Source organism: Sus scrofa, chromosome 3 (genome assembly GCF_000003025.6).
Source record: "Sus scrofa isolate TJ Tabasco breed Duroc chromosome 3, Sscrofa11.1, whole genome shotgun sequence".
Lineage (NCBI taxonomy): Eukaryota > Metazoa > Chordata > Mammalia > Artiodactyla > Suidae > Sus > Sus scrofa.
In genome coordinates this window covers 29,109,650-29,129,282 of record NC_010445.4, presented here as the reverse complement: position 1 = coordinate 29,129,282, position 19,633 = coordinate 29,109,650, and the positions used below count along the sequence as shown (strand labels likewise).

Here is a 19,633-nt window from a genome sequence, read left to right as displayed (position 1 = left end):
AATTATGTTTCTGGTAAATTTATTATTTTAAAATACCCTGCCAGACCTTAGTGCTTTACAAAGTTGGCAGCACATTGCCGATGACCTAATTTATTATTCAGACTCATTGTAAGTGTTCTAAATGTTTCAGTATAAACAGCTATTCAATTTATCCATTTGGAGTGCATTTTAGGTGTACTTTATTACATAGAAGCATTGTTTTCCTGTAGTCTAAATAAGCATAAAATAAATGTTTAAGTATTTTAGACCCCACTTCCCACATTTATTCTATTTTTAGGTGCAAAATATCTTCCAGAACATCAGAAAGTGTAGACCAGCATTCAGTAGGATTTCTTCAGAGCAATAGCTTCTTTTGAGCCTACCCTTGAGGCTGCAGTCTGCCCGCTGCCGCCGGCTCTGAGCTTCGCTGAGTTTTGCCTCCCACCCTCAGCTTTCAACCATTATTTTCTCCTATTCTCTGCTTTTCTCCACTTTTCTGGTTTGTTTCAGTTCAGTTTCTCTTTCTCTTTCTAAGTCTCTTAGATCAGTAATTTTTCATTATCCTTTAGGTCTTAGCGTCAGTGTCACTTGCTCAGAGAGGTCTTTCTAGGGTCTTCCTGCTACATGTGGTCCCTCTGCTGTGTATTATCATCATGCTTTCCCATGCTAACTTTTTACACCTGATTGTAGTTACATGCTTCATGGCTGTGTGCCCTGGTAAAACCCATAACCTCCGAGGGGCCACGTCTGTCCCACGAACGCTGTATCCCCAGCACCTAGAAGAGACCTGTGTGCTGGGCTCGCAGAAACCTCTTCACAGGCCTGTGTGGAATGAGTGAATGAGGGTGACTTCCTCCTTGCCACTGCAGCTGTGGCCCGTGACCACTTGACACAACTATTTTCAGTACTGGACACAAGTGCAAAACAGTCAGGTCTCCGTCACCAAGAAAACGTCAGTCAGGTTTCTGATGTGTTCGTGGCTCTGCTAAGGGCAATTAGGAAGGTGACCTCACATTGCTTTCAGCTCCTAGCTGACTTGACTTTGGCATTCCTGCTAAGATGAGGATTTGGTTCTTGGTCCTTCTCTTTCTTCTGTGGCAATCCCAGGAGGAGGAATTAGGAAGTAAATAAATTTCTGTGACATAATTTTTTTAAGTTCTTTCCCCAAATCCCATTGCTGTGAGTCTGCTAGGATCACATTGCCAAGTTTCTAGGTTTTTTAAGGCAAAGTTCCATGAAATGAATCTTGTATGTGTTATATATGTGGTATCTGGAAGTTTTATACTGTTGTTAGAAAAATACTCTGGACAAGTAATAATTCAGTAACTCACTTTGCCTAATTTCATGTGCTTTGACAAAAGTTTTTTCAGTATCTTGTATAGGTCCACCAGACAGGTCCCTTATCTTAAACCTTTGGACCCAGCTGCATTTTGGAATACAGACTTCTTTGAATTTTAAAAAGTTGCTATTAAAAAAAGCATATTTAAAAATATGCTACCCGGTGAGGTCTGGGGCAGCATCTGGCAATCAAACATTAATCCTCTGCCTTGAAACATTCGCATTAAATAGGATAAATGTACTATAAATAGCCTCAAGTCAGTTCAGGTTTTGGTTTTGCTGCCACATAATTTTGGTTAGGTTGGGCCACAGATGAATTACAGAAAATTTTAGCTGTTGGAATTGGAGGGCTTTGGAATTATTAGTTAGAGAACTGTCATAGATACACATCACAGCCTGTATGAGTATCTCTTGGATGCCTCCCTCCGTGCTCAGAACCACCCTGAGATTAAGCCAGGGCTCTGTCCCCTGGGTCACAACAGCTCGCTCCTGCCCAGTTCCCTCGCGGTTCATTCTCCGGGGTAATTGTCCTGAAACAAGTTTTGTTCATACCGCTCCTCTCTGTAAACCCTTTCAGTGGCTTCTTACTGCCCTAAAGATCAAATTTGCATTTCATAACCCATCACACAGGCTCCAGGTGGTCTGGGCCCGTTACCTCCTCAGCCCTTTCATAGCCACTCCCTGTTTTTCCAGCAAACATACATATGTATATATATATTTTTTTCCATTCCATGGTCCCTTGCTTACTGGCTGTGCTTCTGTCTGGAAGCTCCTTTATCCTGCCTCCATCCTTCCATTCTGTACTAACTCATCTGTTTTTCAGGTTTTGAATTAAATATCGCTTCCAAGGAAATCTTTCTGCCCCTGGTCCTAGATGAGATGCCTCCTCACCTTTGTGTGGAACACCGTGTGCTCCTGCTGCAGTGTGATGTAATTACATCACTAATTTTCTGGAGCAGGTTTCTCAACATTTATTTTATTTTTGTAGTACATCTGTCTAAGACCTGATGTTTAATACCAGGCCTCTGACACTCCACCTGCTTGGCCTCTGGCCATCGTCCTCTGACGTTTGTCCTGCTTTAGCAGTCAACTTCTATACATGGTTCTAAGTACTTATACCAGGTTTCTCAGCCTCGGCCGGATAATTCTTTGCTGGGGGCGGGGGGGGGGGCTGTCCTTGTAAGCATCATGTGGGATGTTTCGCATCATCCCTGGACTCTACCCACTAGCTACCAGTAGCACACCCTCTCCCCTCTGTCCCATTGTGACAGCCAAAAAATGTCTCCAGACATTGTTAAATGTCCCTTGGAGGACACAGTCACCTCCATTTGACCCACTGATTAGAAGGAAAGCTCATTGAGGCAGAGGCTGTGCCTGTGTGGGTCTTCGTAACCTAGCTTGGCACACATAGGTCCACTTCAGTGTTGAATGGACTAAATGGGGATGCAGGAAGGGGACAGTTGGATGGAAGGACGAAGAGAATGGTGCGCTCTTTCATGGCAGGGGGTGCGAGGATATATAGCAACTCGAGCTCCTGCAGAGCAGGCTGACTCTGTTCTGCCTCTTTGAATGACGACTTCTTTTGCCTTTTGGGCCATCCTCCAGGCATGTCTTTCCTGACTTAGAGCCATAGGCACAGATGTCCCGATGGCCCAGAAGCTTCTTGGAATCAGCCACGGAGCATTTATTAAAGCACTGTGAAAGTAGTGGGCACAAGCATGGGTGAGAAGCAGTCCCTGCCCTCAGTGCTTCAGGCTCGTGGGAAGCACGTGGGGGCGGGGGGGGGGGTGTCTCTGTCCAGAGGTCCTTCTGCCCTGCCTGTCCTGGCATTTTCCTGTTGCTTCTACCCATTGTAGATTATATTAGGCCTTTCTATTATGTGGTTCTATGATAGCTATTCTTTCCCTTCTTAGTATTTCTCACAATTTTTAATTATATAGGTTTTTTCTTATGTTTGTTTATATTTCTCTTTTTTGAGACGAAACTCTATGGAGAAAGGAACAGCATATGTTTTGTTCATTTACGTTTCTGTAGCTCCTGGCACAGTAACTGGCACAGTGTAGGGATTTAGTACATAATTTAGTTAAAAATGAGAGTGTGTGTGGTAGGCCTTCCAAGAACTCATATTCCATTGAAGGAGACAGTGTGTACTACAATGCCAGGTTCCGCACCAGAGGAGTGAGAAAGTATAGCGTTGGTTTGCGGGGTAAGATGGGAGAATAAATTGAACTAGAAGTATCTGGGTTGACTTTATGGGAAAAAAATTAGAAAATATAGAAGACCAGGAAGGAAAGAAGAAAAGTTATCCATAGCCAGAGGCTCAATATTGGGAAGCAAGCATTTTGGTAAATTTCAGCCTCCGCTTTCTTTTTTCTCTTCTTTAAAATACAGGTTACTTCACACTTGGAAGTATTTCATGAATACAGAAAAATATAGAGAACAAGATTATCTCTACACAGCTTAGTAACATCTAAACATTTGACTACCTTTGCTTTACATCAAAAGGTTAAAATGATATAAAATAAAACATATCTGTTGCTCTGTGTGTAGCCTCTCCAGTGCCACCTCCCCATCTTCCTTCTGCAGAAGAACCAGCATCCTGAAGTCAGTGTGTATCATTCCTGCTTCTATTACATGAATATTTATTAATAAACGGTGTATTAAGTTTGTACAATATAGTATCATACAGTGTATATATTTCTGCAACTTGCTTTTTCACGTAACATGATGTGTGAGATATATCCACCTAGACGTGTAGCAGTAATTCTTCATTGTTGCCATCTTTCTAGGATTCTGCTATAGTTTATTGATTCTCTGTCAATGGAAGTTGTGGTTATTTTCATGCTTTGCTATTAAACAGTGTTGCTGTGAACGTGTCTTGTTGGGCATATGTAAGAGCTTCTCTAGAGCTGGTACCTAGAGGTAGACTTGCTGGGACATAGGTCGTGTCCCTCCTTGACTTGACTAGATGTTGTCAGGTCAGTCTCCAGAGTAGATGTACAAAGTTCCGCCCCTAACAGCACTGTCTGAGAGTTACTGTTGCTTTATATCCTTGCCAAGCTTTGGTACTGCCAGACTTAGAATTTTTTGCTGATTTGAAATAATGCAATACTTTGATTTCTGTTGTGTTTGAGCATCCTTTCTTATGTTTATTTCTTTGTTTCAGTTGCCTCTTTTGCGACTTCTGTGTTTCTCTTATGTATGTTTTTCTGTTGCGTTCCCCTCCCCCTTATATATTTTTAGTTCTTTATATATTCTGGCTGTTCATCTTTGTTGATATTTTTGCATTTCAAATATGTTCTCCCAGTGGCTTATCATTCCACTTTGTTTATGGTGTTCTTTGTCGTGTACAGGTTTTACATTTTTATCAAATCATTTATTAGTCTGTTCATTCATGGTTGGTACTTTTTACACCATGTTTAGTAAATCCCTGTGTACTCTGAACACTTTGGGGGTCATAAAGAGATCCTACCATAATTTTTCTTCTAAAAGTTTGTGTTCTCTTCAGCATGCGCCTCATCCACATGGAATTTATGTGTGTGTGGGTGTGAGATAGGGAACAGTTTTCCATGTGAATAAACTCAGTTGCACAAGCCAACATCTCTGATTGCATAGCCCATCTTCTCTCCCACGGATTTGTATTGCCCCTTGGTCTTGTGTCCAGACTGCTCAGTGTGCACAGGCTCTGCTGCACCGGTCTAGAGGATATTCCTTGTCACCTCCACACTGTCCCAATTACTGTGCCTTTTTGTATTTATTTATTGCCCATGGCCCTGTGGTCAGAACCTTGACTAGATGGCTATGACTGGAATTTAGGATCTGGTGATAGAGCAGTGGGTGGTTGCACTAGGAAAGTAGGCGCATGTGATCTGCAGAGGGTTTGAGGAGAACTTTCAGGGCACAGGCTAGATCTGCCTTGGGATCCCATGGGTCCCTGGGTACTGCCCGGGGGAACCTCAGTAGGGACAGGGGCCGCCATCCTCCAGGAGCAGTCAGTGCTTTTTCAAAGGGGGCTGAGGGTCTCAAAATGGTTTTATTTGTGCATTCCCCGCAGACTTGTATTCATGTTGTATGTTTTTTTCTGGAGACCTTTCTATTAACTGTTTTTTAAAATGTTACCTTCTTCAAACCTCACCAGATGCTTCAGACTTCTATTACATGAGAAAGCTTCAGGGAACTGGTTTTTGTGACCATTCACTGCTTTGGTGTTACAGCCTTCATTTGAAAACTGGCTCTAGTATTGCCATTTTCTTTTTCAATTAAAGTAGCCTTTTTTTTTTTTTTTTTGAGCTTTCAGCTTTTTTTTTTTCCCCTTCTCTACTTTGTGCTGAATTGCATCAGAAAAAAGTGAATACTATTTTTAAATGCTCTTCTTTTGAATAAAAGCTTCAATTTAAAATGTTTGTCAAAACTGCAGAGGGTGTCTGTCAACTGTGCTTGCTTCTACTAAGAATGAGTACATGACCTTTTTTAGATTTTAGAGGACGAGAGCAATGTCATGATGCTCCAAATGTATGTTGCTGTAGTCCTTCTTTTGGTGACATTTGAACCCTTGTTAAGTAGAACTGAATTAGTAAGAATCAAACAGTTTAGAGAAAATTGGCAGAATAAAGGTCATTAAGCCCTTATGAAACCTCTGGTGCTTCTGTGATACTTGAAAAATAACTATTAAAAGAGATACAGAATGAGAAAAAAAACCCAAAAACCCAAACCTGATTTTTTTTTCCAAATTAGAAGAATCTTTATTTTCTTTGCAGACCGTAAAAGTACAACACAGTCACTATAAAACATGCACACAACACCAAAGGGTATAGAAGAGCCCTGTGCGGTTGAACTTTGTGCGGTGATGGGAAGGTCGTGTTCTCTGCTGCCAGGGCAGCAGCTGTGAATCACTTATGGCTCTTGAGCACTTGAAATGTGACTGATGTGGACTGCAGAACTGAATTTTTAATTTTATTGAATTTTAACTAAATTTAAGCAGACGCACGTGGCAAGTGGCTGCTGTGTGGAACACTCGGGCAATAGCCAGCTTGCATGTATTCTTCCTTGTCTGTCACCGAGTGCGCACTCTGCCCAGCCCTTCCAGAAAGACCATCTTTGCTTCATGGTCAGAATTCCTTTGGGGATAAGTACATGGGGTGCCAGGTCCTTCTGGAATTCGAAAGGAAATCCTCATTCCTACTCGAAGCCAGTTTGCGTGTATTCTTCTTTGCGCCCGTGTGTCTCTTGGTTTCCCTCTATCTGCCCCCTACCGATTTCTTCTCTGTCTTTGTCTCCTGCCCCATGTCTTCCTCTCAGCTTCTCTGTTTCTTTGGCACTCGGCCTGCTTTGCACACACACTCTTCCTGACACCCCTGGGCTGCAGGCTACATGCCACTCTCCTTACCCACCCCATTGTTTCTCTTGCTTGCGCTGTGTATGCGTTACATATGCACACGATTGAATCTGTTCAGTAGCCACATTTTCCTACTTAATGATGTATATCGTGGAGATTTCCCCTTTGCAGTTCATGTAGAGCTCTATGTGGTTATTTTCAGGTATAGTATAATCGCAGTGAAATGAGTGTACCAGTATTTATTTAACCTACTTAACTGATGGGCCATAGATTATTTTCAGTCTTTCTCTATAAAGATTTTAAAAATGACTGCACTTCTCCTTGTTATATTTTTTCTTGTGTATTCTTTGAGTATTTGGCTGGGTGTGCACGGGGTTGGGTTGTTCAAAACTGAGACAGCGGCCTTTTGCTTTGTGTTTTCGTCCCTGTTGGAATCCCATTAGCAGTTCGGATAAGGACCCTTCTCGAGCTGCTTGCTGCAGCCTCAGGGACCACTTGAGGCAGACAGTCCTCAGCAACGCAGCGCGCTGAGGAGGAAGAGACTGGGGTCGTGTATGGGGAGGCTCTGCGCGCTGCTCTGTGCCTCGAGAGGTGAGAGGTCGGCGGGGCAGCTGCCAGGCCCTGACCTCGGCGACCGACGGCTGGGGAGCGGCAGCGCGGAGCGCACGCTCTGCCCAGCCCTTCCAGAAAGACCATCTTTGCTTCATGGGCCGGGTTCCTTTGGGGATAAATACTTGGGGTTCCAGGTCCTTCTGGAATTCGAAAGGAAGTCTTAACTCCTTCTCGAAGTTCAGTGCCTGGCGAAGAGGACAGTTCGGTCGGCCCCCAGGGGCAGCTTGGAGGGGGCACCTCCCGAGTGGAGAGTCGAGGGCGGGGGAAGCGGACTCCCCCTGGCTAACACCGCGGTTCTCTCCAGTTGGCCCGGTTTTACCGCCTCTCCCAGAATTTTCGAAAAATACTCTGTTCCCTCTCATCTGAGTGAAACTCTTAAAATCTTTCTCTTCTTAGAATTATTCGATTAATGAAATTCCACACAGTCGTTGCTTTTCTTCTTTGGCAAATGGATCTTGATGCACTAAATCTGTTTTAAGAGGTTTATAATGTGCTGAGGTCATTTCCAAGTGATGTTCCAAGGGATGATTAAAGATTTTTAATCTTTATCTGAAAAATATTTTTCTTAAGGACAATGATGTATTTATAGGAAATAATTAAAATAATGCTGCTTGACAAACAAAGGGCTTGCGGAACACAGAAATCTGAGCTCCTTCCCCTTGGTTAGTTTAGTCATTTCCAGTACAGAAATTTTAACCCTAAATAATCACTTTCAAGGGCTAACTGAAAAATCCTAAACTTTTCTGGCTACTTTAGGAGAAAACTAAAGAGATGACCATGTTATAAGGGATGAAAAGTATGTAGACAGCTTTTATTTACTGATTATAAGAACTTCCCAAAGTTTTTTTTAAAATATAATCATTGAGATTAGTTTTGTTTTTCCTTTCAGAAAAAATTTGCGTGTGTGTGTGTGTATGTATATTGCCATGCTATATTGCCAAATAACTGGACAGCCAAAGCCTTTTAAATCTCAGATGTTAAGAGATTTAACAGTACTGTTAGAGAAATCAGTACAAAATGTGAGTATTGATTTCAGCCTCTGTTACTTTTAGAGCTAGCCTGTGTTATGCCTTTGTTAGGGAAATTTAAAAACCCTGTTATCATTTACTCAGCAGAATTTGTGTGTGTGTGTCAGAACAGTTGGTAGGAATAAACTTTTTATTTGGAAGTATCATTAGAAAGTCAAGACAAGCTAGAAATGAGGTTTAGCATGAGGTTTTTACAAAATGCAGATAATAATTGCCACACTTCTTAGGTTATTTCACATAATGGGGGAACCAGGAATGTGGTAGACAAAATAATGATACCAATTGCTAATATTTATTGATACTTATTATGTGCTCAGAGCTCTGCTCTGCACCACAAATCCATTCGCTTCTTCCTTTAATCCTGTGAAATGAGTACCTTTGTTACTCCAATTTTTAAGTAAAAAATCTTAACAGCTTTGAAAACTTAAGTGGTTTCTCCAACAGCTGGAAAATTGCAGAGGCAGAATTTGAACCCAGGCAGCCTGACAACTAGGAGAAAGCTTTCACCACCCCAAGTCTGTGACAGGGTCTCTCATGAAATAGAGGCTGAATGCTCTGACAGTTAGGTGACTACATCAGCTAGGAAGCAGCTGGAACTAAAAACGTAGCCAGTGGACAGTTATTGAACGCCTGCTCGGTGCCATGCAGGATTCCTCGCACTTGGCATATATTGTCTCATTTAATTTGTACTCTGCAAGGGAGATGTCTACACCCATTTTACAAAGAGGTTTAGGGGAGTTAAATAACTCACCCATAGTTGTGCTTCATGTAACTCATAAAGTTGGGATAGTGTAGCGTAATGGATTAACATCAATTTAAGAAAAGATTTTTATTAGTTGATGGCAAGGATTTCCTTTGTTCTCTTCAGTTCAATATTTTAATTGACTAAGATGACTATTCAAAAGGCAAACAAATTTCAGGTGACACAAAGTTGAGAGTATATATATATGTATTGGAGGATGAGAGTTGAAGGATGGACCAATATTCAAAGAATTCTTTCTTTGTTTCCTTTTTACATTAATGTGTTCAAAGATTATAATTAGACAATACTAAAATCCGCTCCCACCTCTGCCAGCAGCCACTTCATTGCACCACTTCACTCACATTCACTCACATTTGAAAGCAGCTCTACTGCTTTCTTATGTCTCATTCAGAGTTTCATTTTAGCAAAAATGAATATGTTTATAGTCTTCCTTTTTCTTTTTCTGCCTCACTGTTTCATTGACCAGTAAATTAGGTATCTTTCCATATCAGTATTACCTGGAAAGCTCCCTCGTTCTTAAATCTGTGTAGTATCATGTTGTATGAATGTACAATAATTTATTTAACCTATTTCCTACTGATCATGACTGGAGTTGTTGCTATTAAAAATAGTTGGTTGCTATTAAAAATCATATTGCAACAAAATAAATGCTGGAGAGGGTGTGGAGAAAAGGGAACCCTCCTGCACTGTTGGCTGGAGTGTAAGCTGGTACAATCAGTATGGAGGTACCTTAGAAAACTATGCATAGAACTACCATATGATCCAGCAATCCCACTCTTGGGCATATATCCGGACAAAACTTTCCTTGAAAAAGACACATGCACCCGCATGTTCATTGCAGCACTATTCACAGTAGCCAAGACATGGAAACAACCCAAATGTCCATCAATAGATGATTGGATTAGGAAGATGTGGTATAGATACACAATGGAATACTCCTCAGCCGTAAAAAAGAATGAAATAATTGGAGTTCCCTTCATGGCTCAGTGGTTAACAAATCCGACTAGGAACCATGAGGTTGAGGGTTCGATCCCTGACCTTGCTCAGTGGGTTGGGGATCTGGCGTTGCCGTGAGCTGTGGTGTAGGTTACCGATGCAGCTCGGATCCCGCGTTGCTGTGGCTCTGGTGTAGGCCAGCAGCTACAGCTCCGATTCGACCCCTAGCCTGGGAACCTCCATATGCCATGGGAGCTGCCCAAGAAATGGCAACAAGACAAAAAAAAAGAGAGAATGAAATAATGCCATTTGCAGCAACATGAATGGGAGTAGAGACTGTCATAGTGAGTGAAGTAAGTCAGAAAGAGAAAGACAAATATCGTGTGATATCACTTATATCTGGAATCTAATATATGGTACAAATGAACCTTTCCACAGAAAAGAAATTCATGGACTTAGAGAACAGACTTGTGGTTGCCAAGGGGGAGGGGGAGGGAGTGGGATGGACTGGGAGCTTGGGGTTAATAGATGCAGTCTTTTGCCTTTGGAGTGGATTAGTAATGAGATCCTGCTGTGTAGTACTGGGAAGTATGTCTAGTCACTTATGATGGAGCATGATAATGTGAGAAAAAAGAACGTATACATGTATGTGTAACTGGGTCACCTTGCTGTACAGTGGAAAACTGACAGAACACTGTAAACCAGCTATAGTGGAAACAAATAAAAATAATTATATATATAAAAAATCATATTGCAACAAATCTTAAAATCATTGTTTTAAATTTATTTTTAATATATACATGGTAACGGGCACTGTTTTTGACCCACAGTTCTGATTTTTGACAAATATGTAGGGTTGTGTAACCACAATCACGATATAGAACAGTTCCACTCCCCCAAAACTCCCTTTGCTTCCCCTTTGTATCGGCCCCACTCCTGGCAGCCCACTGGTCCGTTCTCTGTACCTGTAGCCTTGGGTTTCCCACAGCATCCATGTACTGGATGGCTTCCAGCCCTTAGCGCAATGCATTTGAGATTCAGCCTTGTTGGTGCAGGTATTAGCACATCACCCCCTGAATTGCTCAGCATTCTATCAGAGGATGCACCCCGGGTTTTTTACTCCATTCAAACTGAAGGACATTTGGGTTGTTTCCTGTTCTTGACAATTATGAATAAAGCTCCTATAAACACACACAGATTACAATACTTTTTGAAAAGCAACCTTTTTGAGGTTTCATTTACATACTCTAAGATTCACTCAACTAAAAGTGTAAAATTTAATGGTTTTTGATAAGTTTACAGTTAGGCAACCATCACTACAATCACTTTTGCATTTCATCACGCCAAGAAGAAACCTCTTGCCCAGTTACAGTTAAGCTCTATTCCCACTTCCAACCCCAGAAAACCACTGATCTATTTTCTACCTCTACAGATTTGCTTTTTCTGGAAATTTCACATAAATGGAATCATACAGTATGTATTCTTTGGCATCTGGCTTCATTCACTTAGCATGATGTTTTTTAGTTTTGTTCATGCTGTGTCAGTGTTTCTTTACCAAATGTGTTTCAGTGGTCAAATAATATTCCACTGGGATATACCACTAAATTAATTCATTCACTAATTAATGGACATTCAAGTTGTTTATAGTGTTGAGCTATTGTGAATAATGCTGCTATAAACATTTGTTTGTAAATCTTTGTGCGGATTTTATGTTTTCATTTCTCTTGGCTAGATAATTAGAAGTGGAATTGCTGGATGAAGGTAAAATTATATTTAACACTTTAATACCAAATGGTTTTTCAAAGTAGGGATCTCATTTTATAGTCTCACCAGCAGTGTGTGAAGGTTCCTGTTTCTCCACATCCTTGCCAACACTTTTTAATGTCTTTTCTTTTTTTTTACCACGGCCAGTCTAGTGAGTGTCAAGTGGTATCTCGTGATTTTAATTGCATTTCCCTGGTGACTGATGATGAGCCTCTTTTTATGTGTTTGTCAGGCATTGTATATCTTCTTTCATAAAATGCTTATTTAGATCTTTCACTTGTTTTTCAATGTTTTTGTCTTTTTTTAAAATTTTTTATTATGATTGATTTACAATGTTCTGTCAATTTCTGCTATACAGCGAAGTGACCCAGTCATACATATATATGTATATTCTTTTTCTCACATTATCTTCCAGCATGTTCCATCACAGGTGATTAGATATATACTTCCCTTTGCTGTACAGCAGGATCTCATTGCTCATCCACTCCACATGCAACAGTTTTCATCTACTAACCCCAGACTCCCAATCCATCCCACTCCCTCCTCCTCCCCTCCCAAACACGAGTCTGTCCTACATGTCCATGATCTTTTCTAGTTTGTCGATAGATCATTTGTGCCATAATTTAGACCCCATGTTTAAGTGATATCATATGGTGTCTGTCTTTCTCTTTCTGACTTCACTCAGTTTCTAGTTCCATCCATGTTGCTACAAATGGCATTATTTTGTTCTTTTTTATGGCTGAGTAGTATTCCATTATACATGTATGTACCACATCTTCTTAATCCATTCATCTATCAATGTGCATTTAGGTTGTTTCCATGTCTTGGCTACTGTGAGTAGTGCTGCTATGAACATACAGGTGCATGCATCTTTTTCAATGAAAGTTTTGTCCAGATAGATAGATGCCCAGGAGTGGGATTTCTGGGTCATATGGTAGTTGTATATTTAGTTTTCTGAGGTATTTCCATACTGTTTTCCATAGTGGTTGTACCAAGTTACATTCCCACCGAGAGTGTAGGAGAGGTCCCTTTTCTCCACACCCTCTCCAGCATTTGTTATTTGTTGACTCATTAATGATGGCTATTCTAACTGGTGTGAGGTGGTACCTCATGGTAGTTTTGCTTTGCTTTTCTCTAATAATTAGTCATGTTGAGCATTTTTTCATGTGCCTGCTGGTCATCTGTATGTCTTCTTTGGAGAAATGTCTCTTTAGGTCTTCTGCCCATTTTTTAGTTGGATTGTTTGTTTGTTTTTTTGTTGTTGAGTTGTTCTTATATTTTGGAGATTAAACCTTTGTTGGTTGAGTCATTTGCAAAAATTTTCTCCCATTCTGTGGGTTATCTTTTTGTTAAATCACAGCAATATCTTGTTTGATCCACCCCCTAGAATAAAGACAATAAAGATATAAGTAAACCAGTGGGACCTAATTAAACTCAAAAGCTTCTGCATAGCAAAGGAAACCGTTTTTAAAAAATGAAAATGTCTTTTATTTTGAATTGTAAGCATCCTTTAAATTCTGGATGTAAGCAGTTCCTTACCAGGTATATGTTTTCCAAAATCCCACAGAATCTTTTTTTTTTTTTTTTAAAGCAATGTTGAGTAGTTTTTTTTAGTGAGTAAATGGTTCCCCGTTTGTTATATTCCTTTGGTCAATTTCTGGAGTTTTGAAAAAGTTATTTTTGGCAATTTTGTCATGTTTTATCATTGCCTTTGGGGAAAGGATTTGCCGAGTTCTTTTCACTGCCCTTCTGGAAGTCCCACCTGCGGTTTCATTTTGGACGTGTAAATTCCCAGAAGATAAATTGCTAGGTCAAAGGGCTAGTGCATTTGTAAATTTAATAGATGTTGACAAATTTTTATCCATAAAAGTTGTACAGTTTTGTATTCCTTTAATTTATGAGTTAAGGTCCAGCCTTGCCAGTCTGTACTATTAAACTTTTGGAATTCTGCCAATCAAAGTGCAAATGGTTTCTCTTGGTAGTTTTAATATTTTTTTCTTCATGAGGAGGATTGAGCATCTCACCTTTTTTTTTTTTTTTTTTTTTTTTTTTTTTTTGTCTTTTTGCTATTTCTTTGGGCCGCTCCTGCGGCATATGGAGGTTCCCAGGCTAGGGGTCGAATCGGAGCTGCAGCCACTGGCCTACGCCAGAGCCACAGCAACGCAGGATCCGAGCCACGTCTGCAACCTATACCACAGCTCACGGCAACGCCGGATCCTTAACCCACTGAGCAAGGTCAGGGATCGAACCCGCAACCTCATGGTTCCTAGTCGGATTCGTTAACCACTGCGCCACGACGGGAACTCCATCTCACCATATTTTAAAAGAACATTCCTTTTCTGTGAGCTTTATTTATATCTTTTGCTCATTTGAACTTTTTGATTATTGACCTTTTCCTTTTATGTTTATAGGAGCTTATTCCTTTGTATTATAAGTTGCAAATACAGATTTCCTGGTATCTCACTTTTGAACTTTATTTTCTTGGCAGGTAGAAGTTTATGTGAATATACATAGCAATCCATATGCATATATAACTATATCCATCTTTTTTTTTCATGGCTTCAGGAGTTGAAGTGATAGAAAGGTCTTCCCCACTCCAAGGCTATGGAGGACCTCCTGTATTTTCTTACATAATCTTTATAGCCTCATATTTTAACATTTTAAATCTCTGATTCATGAGTGATTTATCCTGGTGAACTGTGTTAAGTTTGGCTCTTTTTTGTCCTCCCCAGTGGCTCCTCATTTATCTCAGTACCTTTCTTCAAAAAGTCCACCTTTTCAGGTCTAATTTGCAATTACAATGTTATTATATACTAATTTTCCATGCAGATGTATGTTATTTTTAGACATTCTTATCTGTGTCATTTGTCTTTCTCTCATTTCATGTACTAATACCATACTGAGTTATTGAGGTTTTGTAATGTATTTTAATATATGCTAGGGCTAGTATAGTACTCTCCTCTTTTTCAGTGGTTTTCGAAACAACTTTTGCATGTTTTTTTTTTTCCTTTTTTATAAGAGCTTTAGAATTAGCTTGTCCAGTTTCCCCACCCCACTTCCAAAGGAAAAATAATCCTTTCTTCATTTTTATTTCAGTCATTTCAGTTTTATAAGTTGAATTATGCAAAATAGACTTCGTTATGACGTTGAATCTTCCTCTCCAAGAATGCCATACACTTGTTCTTCAGATTCTTTGGAGGTCTTCAGTAATGTTGTAACATTTTCCTTATAAAAGATTTTATACATCCCTAGTTACATTTATTTCTAGATATTTTATCTTTTTGTTGCTATTGTTAATATATGTTTTTTCCTTTCATTGCCCTTCTGTTAATGATTGTTTAATAGATGATAAGTGAGGAGTTCCCATCGTGGCTCAGTGGTTAACGAATCTGACTAGGAACCATGAGGTTGCAGGTTTGATCCCTGGCCACACTCAGTGGGTTAAGGATCCAGCGTTGCCGTGAGCTATGGTGTAGGTCATAGATGTGGCTCAGATCTAGTGCTGCTGTGGCTCTGGTACAGACCAGCAGCTACAGCTCCGATTCAACCCCTAGCCTGGGAACCTCCATATGCCACGAGTGTGGCCCTAGAAAAGGCAAAAAGACAAAAAAAAAAAAAAAAAAAAAAGTGATAAGTGAATGAAGCAATGGGCTGTATATAGCAAGATCTACTTTAATAGAGATAAATGTGAGGCCTTGACCTTGGATCAAAACAAAAAATCAGTTCAATAGGAAGAGGATGAGGAACATTGTAGTTAGAGGAACTGTTACAATAGTAGCTACTTGTATGCTTACATTTAACCTTTACCATAATCCCATGAGTTGGGTACTGTGATCCCATCTTATAAATGGAGAATTAAGCGTTACTGAGGATGTACACTTTGCTCAGGGTCGTGTAACTTCTTAGTAATAGTGCTGCATTTGCCTCCATATCTGTCTAATTCCAAAACCTTCACTCGGAACTGATATCCTGTACAAAACCATTCCCCTGTGGAAAGGGATTTTATTCAAAGTTCACATGTATAAACTCATGGCAAATTAATAAAAGCCTCACCAGTGAGTGAAATCATCTTCCTGCATTTCTCAGCAGTTAGTTCACATACGCCTTCATTGGAGGACTGAACTCAGTTCTGAGTCTCATAATTAAGAAAGCATAGATAAACTGTCTTTTAACTAATACAAGCTAGCATGACCAGAATTGTGAAAAGTGAAACTATGGTTTAAAATAACATCATCAAATGATGATAAGCTCACAGAAGACCGAGAATCCACTGTGATTTTTTTTTTTTTTTTTTTAGTATTTCCAGCCTTGGAAAATTAATTGGACTAACTCTTCATGATCCCAAGTGTGGACTCTGGAATTTTAAGGAGTACATGTTGCCTAGAATAAATATTTCAGTTACTATTGTTGTGTAGCACCTCACCCCAGAACTTAGTGGCTGCAACCCATAGCAGTTACTTATTATTTTCTATGACTTCTGTGGGTCAGGGATTTGAGGTGGGTTCGGCTGGACAGTTCTGGTTGGTCTTTTGCTTGGTTGCACTCAGACACTGGCTGAAACTGCAGGGGCAAGGGCAGGTGGCTAAGGTAGTTGGGGGCTAGCCGTGTAGCTCTCTGTTGCTTCACATCATATTGGGGCCTCTCCAGGTGTTCTTCATGGGGTAGTTTTGGCTTCCTCACAGTATAGCAGCCTGAGGGGTAGTCAGGTGGCTCACATGGCAGCTCGGCAGCCCCAAAGATGAATATCCCAAGAGACTTAGGCAGACTTATTATGACCTAATCTTGAAAGTCATGTAACTTCCCTTATGCTGTAGCACAGATGCCCAAATGCAAGCAGAGGAGGCTTAGAGCATCCCACCTTTTGATGAGAGTAATGCCAAAGTCACATTGTAAGGACATGCAGGATTGGAAATAGTGTCATGTCTTCCTTTTGAAAATCCAACCTACTCCACTGATGGTTTCCTTTCAGTGCAGGGAAGGGCCATGTGGTAGAATTCTCTGAGATGAAAAGGACCGCCTGTGGAAGAGTGATCCGTTTGCATTGCTGGGTATGTTCAGAAAAAGGCTAAATGTCTGGAAGGTGTAACGGTTCTGATTTCTGAAGTGCTTTTGGTCCTCTTATACTCCAGTGTTGTAGAAATGGTCCCAGGAATGTTTAAGGTTAACTAATTTAAACATCATAATAAGTGTTTTTTGAAATTTATGAATACCACACATTGTAAGAATAATGTAGATACTGTGCATTAAAGTGTATGTTATCACTTTGTGAAAAGTTTGTAACTTTAGGAATATTTATCCAAAGATCTTAAATCGGTAATTTCCACCTAAATAAAACTGAAAAAGAAGAACAAACTAAACCCAAGGCAAGCAGAAGGAAGGAAATAATGAAGAGCAGAAGTAAATAATACAGAAAATAAACAGTTGCGAAAAATCAATGAAACCAGAGGTTGATTCTTCGAATAGATCAAAAAAATGGACAAACTTTTAGCTAGACTAAGAAAAAAGAGAAAAGACTCAAATTATCAAAATTAGGAATGGAAGTGGGGACATTACTACTGACCTGACAGAAATAAAAAGAATTATAAGGGATATTCTCAACAGTTACATGTCAACAAATTAGATAATATGAAATGAACCAATTTCTAGAATGATGCAAACTACCTAAACTGACTCAAGAAGAATTAGAAAATCTTAGTAGACCTATAGCAAATAAAGAAATAGAATTAGTAATCATACAACATCTCAAAAAGAAAAGCCCAGGACCAGATGGCTTCACTGGTTTAAAGAAGAATTAACTCCAGTTCTTCACAAACTCTTCCGGAAAGTAGAAGACAAGGGAAGATTTAACTCATTCTTTGAGGCCAGTGTCACATTGATGCCAAAGCCAGACAGCACATGAAAACCAGACTATATCACTTGTAAGGGAGTTCCCCGGTGGTCTGATGGTTAGGACTTGCACTTTCACTGCTGCAGCCCAGATTCAGTCCCTGGTCTGGCAGTGGAGATTCCACATGAAGCCGCTGCAGGCTGCATCCAAAAAATAAAAGCTATATCCCTTGTAAATAGAATGTAAAAATCCTAAACAAAATACTAGCAAACCAAATCTGCAGCTTATAAAAAGGATCATATACCATGACCAAATGGAATTCATCACAAGAACTCAAAATTGATTTAACATCCAAAAAAAAAAAATCAATAAATGCAGTACACTATATTAACATAATAAAGACAGGGAACCCACTGCTATCTCAATAGATAAAGAAAAAAACGTTTGACAAAGTCCAGCACCTTCTCATGATAAAAACTCCCAACACACTAGGAATAAAAGAGAACTTTCCCAGCCTGGTAAAGGGGCACCTGCCAAACACCTACAGTCTGTGCCACCCTAATGGGTAACGGCTGAAAGCTTTTCCACTTGGATTAGTAACAAGAAAGGATATCCACTCTCGCCACTTCTCTTCAGCATTGTTCAGAGTGTCCAGCCAGAGACATTAGGCAAGAAAAGAAAGAAAAGACATCTAGATTAGAAAGGAAGTAAAATTGTTTTTTTTAAAAATGCCTGGAATAGGCAAATACATAGAAATGAGAAAGTAAACTAGTGGTACCAAAGGCTGGTGGGGGGAAGAGGGGAATGGGAAAGGACTCCTGATGGGGGTGGGATTTCTTTTAAATATGATAGAAATGTTCTGGAATTAGTGATGGTTGCACCCCTCATGACTCTATTAAAAATCACTGAATTGGGCACATTAAAATGGTAATTTTATGGTGTGTGAATTATATCTCAACAACAAATACTTATCCACAACTATTATAAAACTAATAAAAATTTCACAGCTGATTGAAATGGTGGTTTTATGATACATGCCAAAGTGCCTTTAATGGACAGAAGAATTCACAAATGTTTTGAAAGGACTGTGATACAATGAGGATTGATTGTTTCTTTTTTTTTTTTTTTTTTTGTCTTTTGTCTTTTGTCTTTTTTGTTGTTGTTGTTATTGTTGCTATTTCTTGGGCCGCTCCCGCTTTTGTCTTTTGTCTTTTTTGTTGTTGTTGTTATTGTTGCTATTTCTTGGGCCGCTCCCGCGGCATATGGAGGTTCCCAGGCTAGGGGTTGAATCGGAGCTGTAGCCACCGGCCTACGCCAGAGCCACAGCAACGCGGGATCCGAGCCGCGTCTGCAACCTACACCACAGCTCATGGCAAAGCCAGATCGTTAACCCACTGAGCAAGGGCAGGGATCGAACCCACAACCTCATGGTTCCTACTCGGATTCGTTAACCACTGCGCCACGACGGGAACTCCTCCTATTGTTTCATATTTAATGACATTAGAAACATATCTAATTGTACTGTCTGCTACAGTGCTGTTAAAAAACTGCACACGAACTTTTATTTGGTATGTACTCTGACCTGTTGTCTCCGAGGACAGTGCCAACTCATTTTGCATAGAGTTAGTAATGAAATAATTTCTAAGAAGTGATTCGTATTAATAGTCTCCAGAGACCTTAAAGAGACCAAGGGCATTTGGGATGCCCTTGGCATCAGCATCCATTTTAAAATGTTTTGTGGTGGAACCTGTCTATCCACACCCCACTTGTCTGGCTTGCTGGTTCACCAGTCTTCTCCAGTCCCTTTGTCCCAGGACATACCGAATGGGCTTGGCTGGGAGGTGACACGGAAGTCTGGTAACGTTTCTGTTCTCACTAGTTAAGTTGTGTGCTAACCAGAAGTCAGCTGTGTTTGTTCCTAAGTGTGTTTATGCCAGTAGTAGTGGTAAGCCTAAGTATGTAGTTTAAATATTGCGTAAACTGATAAATATGAATGCAAAAATGTTTAATGTGTGGAACCCCAAAGTCATGTTACTTAATACCATTGACTT

At 40.1% G+C, this 19,633-nt stretch overlaps 1 protein-coding gene across 17 annotated transcripts in view; it reads left to right on the top strand.

The window, feature by feature from the left end:
• Positions 1-19,633, top strand: part of MKL2 (MKL1/myocardin like 2) — a 275,368-nt gene that overhangs the window by 110,843 nt on the left and 144,892 nt on the right. For 2 of the 17 annotated variants that reach the window (XM_021086568.1, XM_021086577.1), the window contains exon 3: positions 16,725-16,803. The exons of the other annotated variants lie outside the window; for them this stretch is intronic. The gene's annotated coding sequence lies outside the window, so the exon portion shown is untranslated. The remainder of the gene's footprint in view (positions 1-16,724; positions 16,804-19,633) is intronic. 17 annotated transcript variants of the gene reach the window in all.